Here is a 19,959-nt window from a genome sequence, read left to right on the forward strand (position 1 = left end):
CGGGTAACAGAGAAACCCCGAATTTGGAATGGCTTACGTAATATCCTTTTAATTCTTACTCCTGTAAAGTCCCAAATGGTGTTCCTGGATCTTCTTCCAAGTGGCGGTGCAGAGACTCAGGTTCTTCCATTTCGTGGGTCCATCATCATGCAGGGGAAGATCATGGAATTTCTCAAATGGGAGGTTTCTGTGGGCTAGACCTAGAGGTGGCTCATTTAGCTGCAAAGGAGTCTGGGAAATGTAGGCAAATGTGTGTCCTGAAATGGAAATGGGTGTAGTTAACAGTGTGACATAAAACTCTATTTTTGGGTGTAGAGTACTTTACTAAAAAGACCTATGGGGAAAAAAAGAAGAGCAACACAATAGTTAAAATCCAGTTTTATGAAATATTTCTTAATTTTCAAAGTAACAAAAAAGTTAATGTAGAAGTGGGAGCCATTTATACAATAACCTACATCTCTTGTTTCAAGTTTGTGTTATAACCTGGCCCAGGATTAAACTGGGTCAGGGAATGTCTTCTTTTCCAATACTAAGGGGAAAATAATTTTATTTGGTTGGGAGGGAGATGAACTTTTTTTCATCAAAATCACATTTATTATATATTTTTTCTAATTGAAAGAGTAATATATGCTCAGAGCTTACAACCTGATATACACTGGAAGCAAAGGAATAAACGAAAATCACTCATAATCCTGTCACCCACCTATAAACACGATTAACAGAAGAATGTTTAGCTGTTTAGTCAGAAGCTGGAAATTGAGGCACAAATTCCTATAATGTTAAGAGTTATGTTAAAAAAAATGATGTAGGGCACATAATTTTGTATGGATGGGATTATGGGATTCCACAACAGTTCATTGTAGTATAATATTTATACTCTACTAGCACAGAGTAATTAACACAGTAATGAAATGAGATAAAATAAAAGTTGGCTGATATTTATTGTTCTTTCCTCACTGGAAGTTGATTAACTGGGCGGATAAGTTTGGGACAGGAGTCAGGAAGACGGAATGCATGCACGGGCCAGGGTATTTTGTCAGGAAACAGGTAAACCTCGTGTCTCTGGAAGAGAAAATGTCAATTGTTGCTTTAGATGTGAGATTGAGTCTTAGCACTAGTTGTGTGATCTTGGGAAGATTGCTTAACTGCTCTGAGCCTCAGTTTTTCTCATCTGTAACGTGGGGATAATGAAATTTAATTCTCAGATCAGTCACCAAGTTAAAATCAGTATCTAGCACCTATTAGACACCCAATAAACAACAGCTGTTAATATGATAGATAATGTATCATGTAATAATCCTGAAGAAGAAGATATAGGAAGCATCATTACCTTTGTACATGGAAGCAGACATCTACTTTCATTATTGAACCATTATTTCTAAAAATGAATGAATCCTGGTCTTATGGTAATGGCTAAAGAAAATATTGAAATACTGGATCATAGCAGACAATAGTTAAGGTAGTTACACATTCATTATTTATTAAGAATTGTTATTTTGGCTATACAATGTGGCAGTTCTACTGTAAGGCAGATTTGGATGATTTTGGCAAGTATTGGGGCTTTGCTTGGACATCTGCATGCTCTTATTCTAGAATTTTCACTACACTGTCCTTTCTGCAATTTCCTTTATCTGTCTTTTTTCCTTTTTTCGGCACATAGTAGCAACATTGGGGGTGCGTGTTATTGTGGCATGGTTTTTACCTTTATTCTTAGATTTTTCTTTTGGGAGGAGAGTCCGTTGCATGCTTCCTGGAAGGCTAAAGAGCTCGAGGCTGGTTCAGACAACACAAACCTGAAGCAGAATGCATCTTTGAAAAAGAAAGAATGAAAATGTGTTTCTTTCAGGGGCTGTTTTTGACACTGTTGATACACAGTTTCATTGAAAATACCATTGCTGGGAGCATTATTCCGTTTTGAAAGGAGAATGTTATTCTGTTACCAGAGGCTGTGAGTCATTGTTCTCAAAGCAGATGCTTCCTGGAATGTGAAGACTTAAGGATTAAGACATTTCTCCCTCCTTGTTTTCACATCCTTTGCTTTATCTGACTTCTCCAGTTGTAACTCTGTGTAGATAAAAGAGGATTTCTAAATCAATGGGGCCTGCATCTTCCTAGTATTCATGTTTATTCTTTTAAATTTTTTACTTATTGATGAGAGAGAGAGAGAAAGAGAGAGAGAGAGAGAGAGATTGAGAGAGAGAGAGAGATTGGTTGTTCCATTTATTTAGGCATTCATTGGTTGATTCTTGTTTGTGTTCTGACCAAGGATGGAACCCAGAACCTTGGCATATGGGAACGATGCTCTAACCAACTGAACTTCCCCGCCGGAGTTCATTTTTATTTTTAGCTACATAAACACAAACAAGTAAATACATTTTAGGTCTGATTATTTCATCATTTTCTTATGGAGCCCTCCAAGGAAAGGTTGATTTTAGTAAAGCTTCATCTTCTAGCACAGCTGATTAAGGATGGGGACTGTTTCTGAGTGGCTGTTTCTAGCAGTCCTAGTCTTCTTAGAAATTCCTGGGGCAGGGCTATGTTCACCATAACCTGAATGCATTTCTAGCTTAATTTTTGTCAGAAATAGTAATAGCTAAAGGATTTGAATTGTAGAATATACCTTAACGAATGCAAAAAAAAGTATGGCTTATCTCCAAGGAAGAGTTCATTTGTTTGAAGACATGGGGAACATTCTGTTGGCATTTATATCCTTGAGGCCAGTAGCACTGATTACATTGTAGTTCATTTATTCATTTTTAATGTATTCTACATTAATTAAGGATCATTGATTTTTTTTTTTTTGAAAAATAGCCCATTAGAACAAGTGTTTCTACTAAACTCTATGCAGTTGTCTAAAGATATATTAATGTCTTTTTAGTGGTGAGGTTTGGACATTCAAGTGTACTGGTCATTACCACCACCACCATCGTCATTGCCATCATTTTTGATCTCACCATCATCTCTTTGGTGAACAGAACTAGGTTAATCTTATATTCCATTGTATTAAAGATTAGGATGTCTCCTGGTGAGTGCCAGCTGGCCTGGAGACACCATTTATTTATAGTGCCAAGACTACTTCCATCAGGGTGAGATGTACTCTCTGAGTGTGTCTATATCCTTTAATAACTTGCTTTTTCTTTTTGTGCTAAAATCTTGGGGAGTTAATGGGGTGTTTACCTTATATATTTTTTATTGGTTTAGCTTTTTTTAAAAAGACTTATTTATTTATTTTTAGAGAGGAGAAGGGACAGAGAGAAACATCAATGTGTGGTTGCCTCTCGTGCGACCCCTACTGGGGACCAGGCCCATAACCAAGGCATGTGCCCTGAATAAGAATTGAACCTGCAACCCTTTGGTTCACAGGCCAGCACTGAGTCCACTGAGCCACACCTGCCAGGGCTACCTTCTATTTTTTAAGAATTAAAAATTCTTCTTTGTTCTTTATTGTTTTCTGTCTTTTCCACATTGACTAGGGGGTATGTTATTTTCCATTTAGACCGAGTAAAGGTGGGAAATCAATAGTTCTTAAATTGAGATATTAGCGGAAAACTTCAAAAAAATTCCTTCAGTTCTGGTGGAAACAAAGCTCCTGATCATATGTTTCATAATTCCTAGCTCAAAATCAGTCCCATGGTTTTTCTGAAAGTAGATTAATGAGTATAGCGTATGGGCAGATCTCCCAGGGCAGGTTTTCACAGGCAGCTTTGCTAGCAGAGCTCAGTCTGAACTTGTAGTTATGTGAGAATTGTTTTAAAGGGTGCGGGCTCTTCATTCACATGTCTTTGCTATTGTGTGTGACATGTATAAATAGGTAGGTGGTGCCTGAGGATAAAGGACCATAGCGTAACCATGATGTACGTGGGCTCGGAAGCCCTTCTACCTGAGTGTCCTTCATTAGTGGTGGTGTGGCTGTGGGCCATCATGATCTCAACAGGCTTCAGTGTTATTATCTGAAGAATGGTGGTTTCTGCCTGTTACGATTATATAGCTATTGTAAGAATTAAGTGAGCTAACATGTTTAATGCACTTAACACATGGGAGTTATTCAAGAAAATGGGAGCTGCTGTTAGAAGAGAATTGCAACAATCATGTCAGAGGCAATTGTTAATCCCTTATTGGGATGATCTCAAACTCTATAAAAAGACACATCACTAGGAGAGAATGGGAAGGGATTTGATGTGTTAAATATTGAGTTTCCCATAGTGCCAGGGGCTTTCTGCACAATATTCAACTTGAATAACCCCATAAAAAAGGCACTACACTGAGGCTAAGAGGAAACCATTAATTTTCCAGACTTAACACAGTAGTAAATGATGAAGCCCGAATTTGAAGGGGTTCTGCTGTTTCTGAATTTGAAGGTTTTCTACTGTCTGGAAAAGCATGAAATAGTTTTTGTTTGCTTTACTTTGGAATATCAATGCAAAGTGGTACCAGTCATCTTCTTCCACAAGCACTTTCAGCCCTGGCTGTTGTGGCTCCGTGGACTGAATGCCAGTGTGTGAATTAAAAGGTTGCTGGTTTGATTCCCAGTCAGGGCACATGCCTGGGTTGCAGGCCAGGTCCCTGGTTGGGGACATGAGAGAGGCAACTGATCAATGTTTCTCTCACGCATTAATGTTTCTCTCCCTCCTTTCTCTTCTCTCTAAAAATAAATTAAAAAAAAACTTTAGAAAATATATAAAAAAAATTAAAAATTTATTTTCATGTTTGCTGGTAGGAGTTTAGTCCTGGATCTAATGAAACAATCTGGATCTGAAGAATCTCAAGATGCAATGCTAGCTCTCCTGATTTACTTTGAGCTTCATAGAGTTTTGGAGCTGGACAGGATCTCAGAGATAAACTGACTCAATCACCTAATTTATGGTTGAGGAGGCTGAGGTGCGATGTTAGGTGACTTGCCCAAGGTGAAATCACTTATTGGGGGAAACAGATTGCAGGTCTCCAAATTTGCAGTCCAATGCCATTTCCATTATACACTAGGACACTTTCCTAATATATGGAGAACTATGTGTAAGAAAGACTGAGGATATATTTGCAAATGATGATTTTTTTTTTTTTGATACGGAAGGAAATAAGGCTAACTAAGGAGTTTTAAAATGCTTACCTGCATTTTTTTGTGCAAGTTTCTTATTTCAGCTCAAGGTGGAGTTGCTCGTTATGGACTAATAGCTCTGCACTGGGGTGGGGGTAGGGGTGGGGCTAGGAGCCGCATAGATCTTTCCAAAATTAATTTCTGTGGCTGTGTTTCTCAAAGTCCAAGTAGTACTTATTAAAAATAAGTACTTATCCACAAGGTGTGGGACCTTGTGGTAAGGTCTAGGAATCTAAACTTTATTTTAAGCACTCACCACAGGTGATTCTTAGACACCATATACTGAGAACAAGTGCTTTTTAGTATCCAAAGAATTGTTCTTGCTCCAATACCAGAAAGCCTGAGTGAGAGGCATGTCTTTGCAAGTTGATGATGACTTCATGGCAGCTGAGAGAAGGCCCCTCCCAGACTTCTGTATTTGCCTTTCGAGCAGCCCCCAACCCTAAGCACTGGTGTTAATTTTAAGCCGAGGAGAAACTTGGGTTTGATTATGAATCAGTGATTGAGTGAATTTGAAAGTGAACATACTGATTCTTTAAAGTCCAAGTTAAATGTTTGCAGTAAAGTTTTTGCAGCTCCTCTTCTAACACGTAATGAGTCACTGTTCCAGTGACTCACTGAGGGTTGTGGTGGAAATAGAAATCAGATCCTAAGAATTTGGGCTGAGTGACTGTTCAATCCTTTATATGAGTGATTTTCAGCCTTTTTCATCTCCTGCACACATAAAGTAATAACTAAAATTCTGCAGCACACTAAAAAATATATTTTTTGTCGATCTGACCAAAAAATAGGTATAATTTTGATTCATTCACACTGGATGGGTTTAGTTGTGTTGGCTGTTGTCATTTTTTTGTTTGACAATCTAAGGGAAAAGAGGTCAGTGCCCCTGACTAAATAGTCAGGTATTGCGTGTTTTAAAAATTCTTGCAGCGCACCGGTTGAAAATTGCTGCTTTATGTTTTTAAGAGGGCTTTGCAATGCTGAAACTATTTGTTTCCCCAATGACACTTCTGCCTATTAATTTATTATTTGCTCTATGTGAAATGTGAATAAATGAGGGGGGAATAAGAGGAGGGAAGGAATTAGGAGAATTTTAGAGGTTTTGGAAGGATAACGTATAATAAAAGTGCAGAAGACTGGAGAGTTTTTATTTTTGTTTATATAAAAAATTCAATGTGGTTTGTAAATAGTACTTCCTATGTGTAACCCTGTGCATGGTACTGTTTTACCTCTTACATCCAGAGCTATACAAATATCCATTCATAAACGTTCCACCTCTGCTGACATATTGGCATTTAGTGGGAGCGGTTACTTCCCATACTAGAGAAGGGAAGGGTGTGCCGGAGGAAAGAGCCAGTGGCTAAGAGTGAGGTCATGAGAAGGAGCTAGAGGTTTGTGTGTGTGTTTTCTGAAAAGATGTTACATTCTACTTGAGATATAAGTTTGAGGAGACCCAGGTGGAGATGTTCAGCAGACAGTTTTGAGATTGTAATGAGGGAGAGGGTTTAAGGCATTGTTTTCAAAGAGGCAGACAATATTTGAAGTCTTGGTGGGAAAGCATGGGAGGCACAAGAGTGACAGTGCTTATGAAGGAAACGAGACTAATGACAGAGCTTGGGAGGAGGAAAATAACTGTATGAAATGGATAGACAATGAGCAGCCAGGGACAGGATAAATTGAAGATGGTGAAGTGTCTCAGAAACTAAGGGAGTTACAGTGGTTTTAGTAGTGCCAAGTGTCCCAGAAGGTCAGAGAAGAGAAGGCGAGGAGAAAGAGAAGGACAATGGTGATCCTCAAGTGAGTTTTTAAGTCGAGAGGAAAAGTTTTAAGTGATAAGTGGGCGGTGTGAAAATATAATCAGAAAGTGTAGATCTCTCTGCAGAAATTTGTCAATTGAAATGAGAGAGGTCTGTTAAAAGGCACAGTAGAGAAATAAAGTTGTTGATGCAAAAGTGAGAGGTGGATGATTTGTGGGTAAGAGGTGGTGGGATCAGGACCAGGAGCTCGGCTGAGTAGATTGTCCTTAAAAAAAGTGTGCTTTTTCTTTCATGTAAGAAAGAAATAGAAGAGAATGAGTAAGGAAAGAAATATTGTGAGGTATGAACTTGAGATGAAGAGAATAACATTGAAATATGGTTTTAGGAAAACTTCGCCATAATGAATCTATCTGACTCTAAATTGTACAGATTGGCCACCTCTTAATGGGAAGCAGGAATAAACGTTAAAAGTTGTGGCCAGTTAGAAAGAGAAGCACAGATTGGAGATGTTCCCTGGTGGTCCCCTAACTGGGTCCCCGCTGGACTGTGGGACATTGGAACGCAAAGGCTGATACCAGGGCTGGTATGGCGGGGAAGGAGCACATAACGGGGAAGGGAAGGGGGTTGTTTATGGTGGCAGTGTGGGGCAGGAAAAGTAATTTTCCTTCCTGCCTTTCTAAGTTCTTCTGGCTGTACTAATACTCAAACTGATGCGAGACAGCTTAACAGAAGGACGATTGCCTACAGGGCTACACGGGGGCTGGGGGAAACAATAACATGGGTCAGAGAGAACAGATGGACGAGTGGCTGTGTTCAGATACTGACACCAGAGTGCCCTAAGCTAGAGAGGAGGGGCCGGGAGGGCGTGTGAGCTTTCGTTTAGACTAATATTTTGGAAGAAATAGCTAGGTCTGTCCTGTACAGTTTGGGATACACAGTGGATCAGAATGGGGGCTCTGTAGGCACATTGGAACTGAATCGTTAGCACTACCCGTTACTACCTATGTGGTCTTGGGGCAAGTCACTTCATCTTATTTAGTTTCAGTTTTTTAAAAAAATTTCTATACTGGTAATAATCATAGTACTCACCTGTGAACATTGTTGTGAGAAGTAAATGAGACCATGCTTTAAGCACTGCCCAGGACGGTAGCCACTAGCCACATGGATTTGGTTTTTGAGCACTTGAAAGGCGGCTCACACACGTTGAGACGGCCTGCATGTATAAAATGCACACTGGATTTTGAATACTTAATATCAAAAATGCAACAAAACTCAGTAATTTTTATTTCGGTTACCTGTTTAATGGTTAGATTTTGGATTTATTGGGTTAAGTAAAATGTTATTAAAAATAATTTCACCCATTTCTTTTTTCCTTTTTTTTTGGGCGTACTGCCTTGTGACGATTATCATAGTGCCTGGCACATGGTAAACACTCAGGAGGATCAGCTCCATCGTATTTCACATTTGTCAGTATTAGATATTAGCACTGATGCCTCCCTCAAACCCGTGGCATGTGGCCGGGTCTCTCTGTTGATGGCTGTTTGATTCTGACTTCAGTGGGCCTTCAACCTTATTCTGTATCCCTGGAGGAAAGAAGAAGTCTCTCTGAAAAGACGACCACACTCTAAGTGTGTAAAGGGCCTAATGGTAAACACTGTAGGTTTGGGTGGCCTTATGGTTTTGGGGCAGCTGGTCAGCTTTGCCTTTGTGGTGAATGTAGCTATACACAGTGCACAACACATGAGTGTGCTCGTGTACCATCATATCTTTATTTATGGAACTTGAATTCGGAGTACATATAATTTCCAGATGCCATGGAATATTATTGTTCTTTTTATTTTTTCCACCTGTTGTCAATGTAAGAAATGTTCAAACCTATAGAGAATTTTTATGAGTTTATTTGAGCCCAACTGATGTCCATTGCTGGGAAGTAAAACCTCAATGGATTGAGGAAATGCGCTGGAAAATGGCAGTTCTACCACTTGATTTCTTTTACCTTCACTCAAGGACATTTTTTTCACTGCTTTTTTTAGAGCCCTGACTGGTGTGGCTCAGTTGTTTGGGCGTCGTGCCACAAAGTGAAAGGCCACCGGTTCGATTCCTGGTCAGGGCACACGCCTGTTGGTTCAGTCCTGGTCAGGGCTCATGTGAGAGGCAACCGATCGATCAATGTTTCTCTCTCACATTGATGTTTCTTTCCCTCTCTTTTTTCCCTCCCTTCCCCTCTCTCTGAAAATAAATAAATTAAATCTTTAAAAAAAAAGGAAAGGGAAGAGAGAAACATTGATGTGAAAGGAAAGGTTAGTTTTTGTGAGAGAGAAAGATCAATTGGTTGCCTCTCAACAGGCTCCTTGATCTGTAACCCAGACATGCACCCTGCCTGGGAATCAATCAAACCCATGACCTAAAATAGACATGCCAGACGCATGCCATTTTAGATGCAAAAAGACAATAGATAGGCTCAGTTAAGGTAAGAATGTCAAAGAATATACCAGCCTATGACAGGACTGTCTGCCATGGTTTGCTTTTAGGTAGGATGGATGGTTCTGTACCGGAAAAAATTGTAGCTCATTTCAAGCCTACCTTTTTATAAGGAGAAGAAAGGGTTGGTAAGGGGTTTGGGGAAGATGTTAATTGGATGAGAGTTGCAGGTTGGCAGTGATTTTCCTAGTACTTCTCTATCTGTAGATCAACAATTCTTTCTCTGCTTCAGGAGTCTTCCCTCCCCTGAACGTAGTGGCTCAGATACCATCTCCATCACTTGCAGATCCCCAGGGGCACAAAGGTTGAATTGTCACGTAGGTCATGCATACCAGTTCCTGGAATAACAACTTTCCACATGCATTAATCACTTAAACGTATCATCTAAGGCTTAATTTTGTAACACTTGAGTTCCCCTATCACTATGTGGTTACTTTAGGTCTCTGAGTTTGTCAGGTTGCCATGCAGGCCTCCCTTGAGCTTGTCACAGTTAGTATGTGACCCTTTTTTCATCCACAACAGTATATTACTGAATAGCAGAGAACTGCCAGAAATAATTAAGCAGGAAGTACTAAGGCAGACATATATTATATAGAAAATATATATTTTTTTTTCCATAGAGGTTATTTCTGGACCTAGTGGATTTCTAGTTACACAGTATGCCTTCCTTTCAGTGATTCTCTACAGAGCTATTTTGTGAGTGCAGATGTCAGAAGAGGCAGCATATGGTGTTACAAGAGTGTGTTTAAAAAGTTAAGGAAAGGTTAGTTTTTGTGTATGCTTATTACACAATTTAAAAATAGCATTGACTCTATTTGTAAATCAAAAGGCCAGCTCTCAGGCTTGTGCCAAGCGTGAAGCCTGAACACAAGGTTTCTTTTGAGTGGTTTAGCGGCGTTGGGAAGGAGAAAGCATCTGAAGGGTGTTAAGATTGACTTTCTCTGGTTATACACAAAAATGATCTGAGTTTTACAAAGTTACCTACAGTAAGATCAAAAAGGACTCTACATAACAGAATGTATCTTTACTCAGTGATTTAAAAGGGTGCCATGCAGGGTTTCATGAGGTGCTGACTATTTCCCATGTCTGACTGGAACCTTGCCAAAAGAGAAGAAAGTTGACAGCAACTTGTAAATACTACGTATTTCATCCTCAGCCTAGCAACAGGAGAGAAAGACACTACTATGCCTCATCTACACTGTCACTACACCACCCCTAATTTTATGTTTTGGTGGTGTAAATTATTGCTAGAATGCTAGGACTTTCAAATAAAACCTAGTAAGTGCCTAGGAGATTCCAAGCTGCATTTGTAAATTTAGAGGAAAGAGAGTAGAAAAAAATGTCAAGTACTCAGAGTTGACCTTTGAATAAGGACACATGAGACCAGTGTGTGGGCCTTAAATCAGATTGTCCATCCTTGAGTCACTCTCCGAGTTGAGCAATAATCAGCTTTTAGGGGCAGCTTCCGTTTCTGGCCGTGTCTTTCCTGGGTCTGCGAAAGGGTATGGTCACGTGTCAGAGCAGTGGGATCTAGGCATGTGTCAACCCCGTTCTGATTTCTTGATAATGACAAAAACTTGTCAAGGTTTGACTCCGGTTAGAGCTCTATTAAAGGAGGGGCAGAGACGTGGAACAGGCTGGTCCCACATCCATGTGTGACAGATAAAAATTCTGGAGAGATATCTTGGGAGTGAGGAGTCCCAGCCCCATACCAGGCTCCCCAGCCCAGGGTTCCAGTGCCAGGAAGATAAGTCCCCATAACTTCTGGTTGCAAAAACCAGCGAGGATTGAGTCAGTGGAAGAAATTCTGGAGCCCCAAGCAGTTCCCCTTAAGGAACCTACACATAGACTTACTCAGACTCACTCCCTCTGAGCTCCAGCACCGGGAAAGCAGCTGGAAAGGCACCAGTGGCTACAGGGAGGAACTGAAGTGTCTGGTATCAAGGTAGGAGCTGGGGGACAGCTTTCTCCCAGACAGAAAGGCGGGCAGGGGCCACTGTCCTTTTGCTGAGCCCTCCCCCCACGAACCACAGAGCCAGCAGACAAGTGCCATGTCTGAGACTCCATCAGCCTGGCGTACAGGGTTCGCCTTGCCCTGGAGATCTCCTAAGGGTAGGTCCCACCCAACTTAGGGCCCATCCGAATTGTTAACCTTGACTTTTTCATACAAATGGCAGGTCTTGGCTCATGCTTCACAACTTCCTAAATCCTCTCAGACAAGCAACAGCCAGCCTCAGTGAGCCCCCAGCTTCCATCCCTCTTGCTAAGTGGCCCCAAGTCTGGCACTAGCAGCAGCCACCCTAGATTCGCAGCTTGGCTTCACGTGGGAATCTGTAAGCCCATCATGAGTAGGAAGCATATCAGATTGCTTTATAGCTCAGGCAGGGTGGCCCCAGAAAGGACACACGTGGGGGCTGACCTTGCTCTGTACCTCCTGGGAAACCCCAGAGCCTGCACACCCAGTGAGCAGCTATGGATCATGTTGGAGCACTACCACCCTGCCCCTGCACAGCTGATCTGTCCCAGAGGGCAGAGGTTGGTGGTCAATGACCACAGCCAGTTCTTTCAGCTGACTGGCCTGGGTAAATCCCTCTCATTGACCTGCCAACAGCAATCGAGGCTCAACTACAACAGCCCATATGAAGGGTGCACCTCAAGTACCCAGTTTGGATGATATGGGAGGCTGTGCCATTGGACCCTACAGGACACCTGCTACATTAGGCCATGCTACCAAGACAGGGAGTCATAGCAGCTCTGCCTAATACATAGAAGGAAACACAGGTAGGCTGCCAAAATGAGGAGACAAATAAACATGGCCCAAATGAAAGAACAGATCAAAACTCCATAAAAAGAACTAAACAAAAGGGAGATAATCAATCTATCAGATGCAGAGTTCAAAACACTCGTTATAAGGATGCTCAAGGAACTTAATGAAGACCTCAACAGTATAAAAAATTATCCAGTCAGAAATGAAAGATAAACTAATTGAAATAAATAGCAATTTATAGGGAAACAATAGTAGAGTGGATGAAATGAAAATGAAATCAATGATTTGGTTTTATTCAATGATAAGGAAGCAACCCCCCCCGCCCCCCCCAAAAAAAACAACCAACAGAACAACAAGAAGAAAAACATCCAAAAAAACTAAGATAGTGAAGCAGCGTCTGGGACAACTTCAAGAGGTCCAGCATTCTAGGGGTGTCAAAAGGAGAATAGAAAAAGCAAGAAATTAGAAATCTATTTGAAAAAATAGTGAAAGAAAACTTCCCTAATTTGGTGAAAGGAAATAGACATGCAAGTCCAGGACGCACAGAGAATCCCAGACAAGCTGGATGCCAAGAGGCCACTCCAAGACACATCATAATTAAAATGCCAAAGATTAAAGATAAAGAGAGAATCTTAAAAGCAGCAAGAGAAAAGAAGGGAGTTACCGACAGGGCACTTTCCATAAGACTGTCAATGGATTTCTTAGAAGAAACTTTGCAGGCTAGAAGGGGTTGGCAGGAAATATTCAAAGTCATGAAAAGCAGGGACCTACAGATAAGATTGCTCACCCAGCAAAGCTATCATTTTGAATTGAAGGGCAGATAAAGAGCTTCCCAGACAAGAAAAAACTGAAGGAGTTCATCATCACCAAACCATTATTGTACGAAATATCAAAGGGACTTATTTGAGAAGAAGAAGATCAAAGCTATGAACAATAAAATGGCAAAAACAGATCTATCAACAATTGAATCTAAAAAACAAGCTAAGCAAACAAGAAGAACAGAGACACAGTCATGCATATGGAGGGGGTTTTGATGGTTGCCAGATGGATGGGTGGCGTGGAGGAAAGGGTAAAGAGGTGAGGGGATTAAGAAGTACAAATAGGTAGTTATAGAATAGCTGTGGGGGTGTAAAGTATAGTACAGGAAATGGAGTAGCCAAAGGACTTATATGCTTGACCCATGGACATGAACAGTGGTGTGGGGATTGTCTGAGGGAGTGGGGAATGCTGGGTGGAAGGGGGCAAAGGGGGAAAAATTAGGACAACTGTAATAGTAGAATCAATTAAATATAATTTTAAAAAGATAAAAAATTCTTCCTCTGTAAATAAAAAAAGAGCTACCTTAAAAATAAAGTTCTATGAGTGGGATCTTCTGCACTTCAAATCTGGGTAGCTGGTTTTGGGTTGCTAAAACACTTGTCCTCTAATTAATCAAACTACTTTATTTGGATTGTAGATTCACAGCTGTTTTTTACTTTCTCCTTGCTTGGCGTCACGTAAATAAACATAAATTAGACGTCCCCCTCTCAACTCTCCTTTTTAGTCTTTGTAAATTTGCCAGTGGTGGGAGGTAGGCCATGTGTCAGGCCATGATAGAAAGGAAGCATATTGTTTCCTTAGTGACCAGGCTGGCAAAAGAGTCAACCCCGATGATTTATCCTAAAGTGATGAAAAATAAGTAACTCCCAGTAATCGAGGGTGCAGGTTTGTTGGGGTTCATCTTGCTGCACCTAAATTTTTTTGGTTTTATTCCAGCGTGGGACATTGTGGTGTATGCCTTGCTGTATCACCCAGGTGCAGTCCTTGAGGGATGAAGGACTTGGTGCCTCAGCCTCTGAGAGTTTGCTCTCAGAGCCAGCACCCTCTGGGGATTACATCGGCTGAAGAGAGTTGCCTTGCCTGAGGGGCACCCCTCTTTGGTGGGGATCAGCTCCTCCTTGGGTGGCTGTTCAGCCAACTCAGGACAACTCCCAAGGGTCATAGTTGTTTTTGGAGCGCCTCTCGTGGACATCTCTCGAGCCTGCAGTTCTTTCTCTCCCCACCCCTCTCCCTAGCCCTGTCTCCTTCCCTTTCCTTCTTCAGGTGCCCATCCCAAGACATCCCCTACAAAACCTTTTGTTCTTTAATCACCACCTCAGAGTTGGAACGCAGCCTTGGACAGATGTCTTTATTTCTTTACTTTGCTTTAAAGGGGGGGTTTTCAGATCTTGAAATCAACTTCAAATGTATCATAACTGTGTGGTGTGAAGACCTGGTATGAGTTGGGAGCTTTTCTAGTTTTCATATAGTATAGCTTATACTATAGCTTATAGTATAACTAAGGGTAGGGAGAAACATTAGGGAAGAAGAAACGTTAGGTTCTGGTGATGACCGACAGAAAATTGAGGGGAGAAAGGAATCTGAGATGATTTTGAGCCCCTATGACTGAGTGGTGATATCAGCATATACCAGCAGGCTCTCCAGGCTGTGGAACTTTTACAGTAATCAAAGGTAAGAATAAAAGAACAAAAGTATCACGGCTGTTTTCATACTGAGAGACAGCACAGGGTAGTGGTGTAGAGATGGGACCCAAGACCCAGGCTGCATGGGTTAGATTTTGGGCTCTTTTCTTTTCTATGTGATCCTGGGCAAGTCACTTAATGTCTCTGTGACAGGGTTCTCATTTGTAAATTAAGGATAATAATACTTAATAGGATCATGATGAGGATTAAACCAGTCAATACATGTAATGGTTGTAGAACACTGTAAATATTATCTATGTTGTTATAGCACTCACAAAATTAAAAACTTTTATACACAGAGCTGTTGGTTGTTTTATTACTTCTGAGCAAAACATTAAGTCTTCCATTCTCTAGACCAGCACTGTCCAATAAAAGTATAATGATACCACCTATGTAATGTAACATTTTTTAGTAACCACATTAAAAAAGTAAAAAGATGAAATTGTTTTTCATTATATATTTTATTGAACCCAATAATTTATTAATATTATCAATTTAACATGTAATGACTACAAAAGTTAATGAACTAGTGTACATTCTTTTTTTGCTGTTTTTAGGCCTTAGGAATATGGGGTGTATTTTACACTAGCAATGTATTTCCGTTGCTCTCAAGAGCCACATGTGGCTAGAGGTTACTAGAATGGACTGTGCCGCTTTAGAGATTTGCTAGTTAACCTTTAAAAAAAAAAATCCTGTGTTCCAGTTATCTGTTACTGTGAATGAACTAACTCCAAAACTTAGTGGCTTAAAACAGCAGTGGTTTATTATTTCTCACGAGTCTCACTCACCCAGTTCGTGCATACAGGATGGATTATTATTGGCTGAATCATTTATTGCCATGATAGTTATGACGTTTTCTAATTCCATGGTTCCTACTACATTTATTAGTTGCAATTCTATGGTAAAGAAGAACTTGTTCTTTTCCCCAGTTAGTCATCTACTTAATTATATAGCAGTACAAACTCACGGACTCTTGTTTTTTCAGTAGGTTATAATCCATTTGTTTGAATGCTCAAGTTGTATATCTTTACCATTATATATCTGACCATTATATATCTATACAGATAGTCATATATAGATATAGTCATATATAGATGATTTAATGTTTTTGCAGATTTCCCATGTTACCCCTCACCCCACACATGTCTAGCTTCCCCCATTATCAACATCATTCACTAGAATGTTTTGTTTTTTTTTAAACCAAGGATGAACCAGATTGACACATTATAACATCATAATCACCCAAAATCCATAGTTTGCTTTAGGTTGCACTCTTGGTGTTGTAAATTGTATGGATTTGGACAAACATATAATAATGCATCTATCATTATAATATCATACAAGGTATTTTCACTGCCCTAAAAATCCTCTGTGCTCTGCCTATTCGTCTTTTTATTGTCTTCATCATTGTGCCTTTTCCACAATTTCAAATAGCTGAAATTATACAGGATGTAGCCTTTTCAGATTGTCTTTTTTCACTTAGTAATATGCATTTAAGTTTCCTCCTTTTCTTTTAATGACATTTTACCTTTAAGTCTGTGATCCATTTTGAGTTAAATTTTGTAAAGGGTTTAAGATCTGTGTCTAGACTCCTCTTTGTTGTATGTGGATGTCCAGTTATTCCACTACCATTTGTTGAAGAGACTATCTTTGCTCCATTTTATGGCCTTTGCTGCTTCGTTAAAGATGAGCTGACTGTATTTAGGGCGGTCTACTCTTGGTCTTTCTGTTCTCCTCCACTGATCTATTTGTCTATTCCCCCCCCCCCCCAATACAACACTCTCTTTATTACTGTAGCTCTATAGTTAGTCTTTATATCAAATAGTGTCATTCTTCCAAATTTGTTTTTTCCTCCGCTATTGAGTTAGCTATGCTGGGTCTTTTTCTCTCCATAGAAACTTCAGAATAGTTTGTCAATGTCCATAAATTAACTCGTTAGGATTTTGATTGTGATTGTATTGAATGTAGAGATAAACTTGGGAAGAACTGACAACTTGACAATATTGAATTTTTCTATCAGTGAAACTGGAATATATCTTCATTTATTTAGTTCCTTTACGATTTTGTTTATCAGAATTTTGTAGTAGTCCTTATATAGATCTCATACATATTTTGTTAGATTTATACCTATTTCATTTTTTTGTTTCTATTTTTAAAAAAGATTTTATTTATTTGTTTTTAGACAGAGGGGAAGGGAGGGAGCGAGAGGAGAGAAACATCGATGTGTGGTTGCCTTCCACACGCCCCCCACTGGGGACCTGGCCTGCAACCCAGGCATGTGCCCTGACTGGGAGTCAAACTGGCGACCCTTTGGCTTTGCAAGCTGATGCTCAATCCACTGAGCCACACCAGCCAGGACAATTTTTTTTTTTTTTAAATTTCAAGTTCCACTTGTTCACCGTTGGTCTATAGTGACCATACTATTTTTAATTCAGAAAACACTCTCTCCACATACTTTGTGGTACCTGGTAAGATCAGGAAATTCTGCTCTATGGCAGATATTCTCAAATTATTTCCATACTGAAATGTTTAAGTGTTTCAGCCCAAATATTCCACATATTCTATCTCTTTGCCTGCAGAGTACCATGTCTCTTTTTGATAAATATTTTTATAAGACAGAACTTGTCAAGGAAATTGTCTATTTGTGGTTCTTTTGAATGTTTCACCACGTTCAGTTGCTGAGGTCATAGGGCTTTTCAATTTTACTTCAGTTCAGTATAGAATGTTGCTATTGGACTGGCCAACAAGTTCATTTGTTTTTTTTCCTTAAGATGGCTCTAGTAGCACTTAATTTTCTTTAACTTCATTCAAAACAATTTTGTTAGATTGTATCGTGACAGCTGTTATATCACCTCGGATTGAATAAGCATCAAAGTGGTGAATTTTTGTGTAGCCATTTTAATAATGAAGATGGAAGAAAATATACAACATTTTCAGCATATTATTATTTCAAGAAAGGTAAAAATGCAACTAGAAAAAGATTTGTGTAGTGTATGGAGAGGGTGCTGTGAGCAATCAAACATGTCAAAAGTGCTTTGTGAAATTTTGTGCTGCAGATTTCTTGCTGGAGATGCTCCACGGTCGGGTAGACCAGCTGAAGTTGATGGTGATCAAATTGAGACATTAACTGAGAACAATTAATGTTATATCACGTGGGAGATAGCCAACATACTCAAAATATCCAAATCAATAAAGTTATTTGTGAAAGTGCAAAAATGTGTCTTTTATTTTGCAGAAAAAAACTACGTGGGCTTTTGGGCCAACCTAATATATCATTAAAAATAAGAACTAGGCTTCCGCTGTGGCTGCTCGAGCAGCATCTTGAACTGTCCTGAAGCTGTGCCTGAAATCCAGGTTGGAGCCGCGGATGATCTCCCAGAATCCGGATCGGTGGGGAATACCCTGGAGGCAGGGCAGTCAGAGGCTGGCGGAAGACTCCCTCCGCCAAACAGCTCAAGGAGGAGAGCAGAAGATGCCTGGGCCCCCGTGTTCCTCTGGTCCTTCATCCTCTGCGGGCCCTTTAGCCAGAGGGGCTGAAAAATGGGCGGTGGTTAGGGGTACAGGAAATTCAGGTTAAACAGGTTTCCTTGCCGATCCAGTGCCTGTAAACCCTGCGAGCCCACACTTTTTTAAAAATGAAGGAATTAAGGCGTAACAAACAGGAGAGTCCTGCAACAAGTGGATGGATTCAGAAAGCCCCAGCTACGTCTAGAACAGTATCCCACCAGGCATCATATCGCAGGTTGTGTGCTGGATTTGACATAGATGGAGATGCATTGGAAATGTTTAATAAGAATGTGGAAGAATTTGAGTTAACAAATGGTGAGAGTTCAATGTGTTGTGTGCTCGTTATCTAATAGAATGTCCAAGTCATTTTATACAGTAATTATTAATCCTCCCTTTGGGACCAAAAATAATAAAGGGTCAGATATGGCACTTCTGAAGACTGCTTTGGGAATGGCAAGAACAGCAGTATATTCTTTACACAAATCCTCAACTAGAGAACACAGTCAAAAGAAAGCTGCAGCATGGAAAATCAAGACTGGCATTATTGCAGAGCTGAGAGATACGACCTGCCAGCATCATACAAATTTCATAAAAAGAAGTCAGTGGACATTGAAGTGGACCTAATTCAGTTTTATTTTTAAAAGCCTCCAAAGACAGAAGCAGCTGAAAACCTAATGAAAATGAATACAAAATTTGTTTACTTAAAAAAAAAAAAATAGAACTAATGAGTAGAAGTTTCTTCCCTTAAGCTGACATATTTATAAAGCATGATTACAAAATTTCAAAGTTAAATCTTGTGCAAATTAAACCTATCTCATATAAATATTTTGCTAAAAAAAAAAAAGATGCAGCAAAAATGCTCAGTAAGGGTGTTAGGATACCAGTGTGGCCTGGACAATCCTAGAGAGGGCTACGCATGTATAAAAGGCCTCTCATGGTCTGCTCCTCGCCTCTGCTACCCTCTTCCTACCTATGATCTTGTCTCACCCAGATCTTCATTTTGGGAGACTCATGATGACTTCTACTCCTTTGCATTTCCTGCCACTCTTCCTGGAAACTCATCCTCTCCTTCCTCATCTGGCTAATTTCTCCTTATCCTTCAACCCAAGACTCCGGCATCATTTTCTCTAGGCACTTTCCTTTGATCTCCTTTGTGCTCCCTGCCCTACCTCAATTATAGCCCGTGTTTAATGTTCTTCCTTCACCTTTTCAAAGACATTTTTTTGTAGAATGACCTGTTGCTTGAGACTCCTTCTCTTTGCTTTCTATAGTGACAGTTATTGGATAAACTGATCTGTGCTAAGTGAGATAAATGATTGTGGTGAATTGGTTATCTGGTCCTGAAAACTTGCTTGTATTTCACTGAGGCCTCATGGGGCCGTGGTCTTCAGAGTGGGTGTGCGCACGTCTGGGAGTACCTAAGCCCATTTATAAGGATGCAGGTAGAACAGTTACTAACTTTTATTTCTATAATTCTACTGAGCAAAGCGAAGAAATTAAACCTTTTTAATATTTAAGATTTTGTTTGAGAAAGTGCATGTATATCTTTATAAAGCCAAGTTGACATTGGCACGTATACAATGCTAAATATTTTATTGATTGAATGCTCCATCACAAACATTTGAAGACCACTTGTATAGGGGCACACTAACGTTCCCAGTGCATAAGCTCTTCAAGCTTTTGGCGCTATAATGGCTTACATTTATCAAGCGTTTCCTGTGTGCCAGGCATTTTTCTATATACTTTACAGGTATCAGCATAGTTATTTCTTACAGCTGCCTTATGACATTGGTATGATTGTTAGCTTCTTCATTTTATGGATGAAAAAACTGACTCTGGATAATCAGAAAACTT

At 40.0% G+C, this 19,959-nt stretch overlaps 1 protein-coding gene and 1 pseudogene across 1 annotated transcript in view; both read left to right on the top strand.

Moving 5' to 3' along the window:
• The window catches only part of CD109 (CD109 molecule), a 107,779-nt gene that overhangs the window by 1,841 nt on the left and 85,979 nt on the right, over nt 1-19,959 (top strand). The window lies entirely within an intron of this gene.
• LOC129067560 (rRNA N6-adenosine-methyltransferase METTL5-like) lies at nt 76-18,746 on the top strand (annotated as a pseudogene).

The sequence above is a fragment of the Pteronotus mesoamericanus genome, unplaced genomic scaffold (assembly GCF_021234165.1).
Source record: "Pteronotus mesoamericanus isolate MK-2021 breed Mesoamerican mustached bat unplaced genomic scaffold, CSHL_Meso_final contig_20, whole genome shotgun sequence".
Classification (NCBI taxonomy): Eukaryota; Metazoa; Chordata; class Mammalia; order Chiroptera; family Mormoopidae; genus Pteronotus; species Pteronotus mesoamericanus.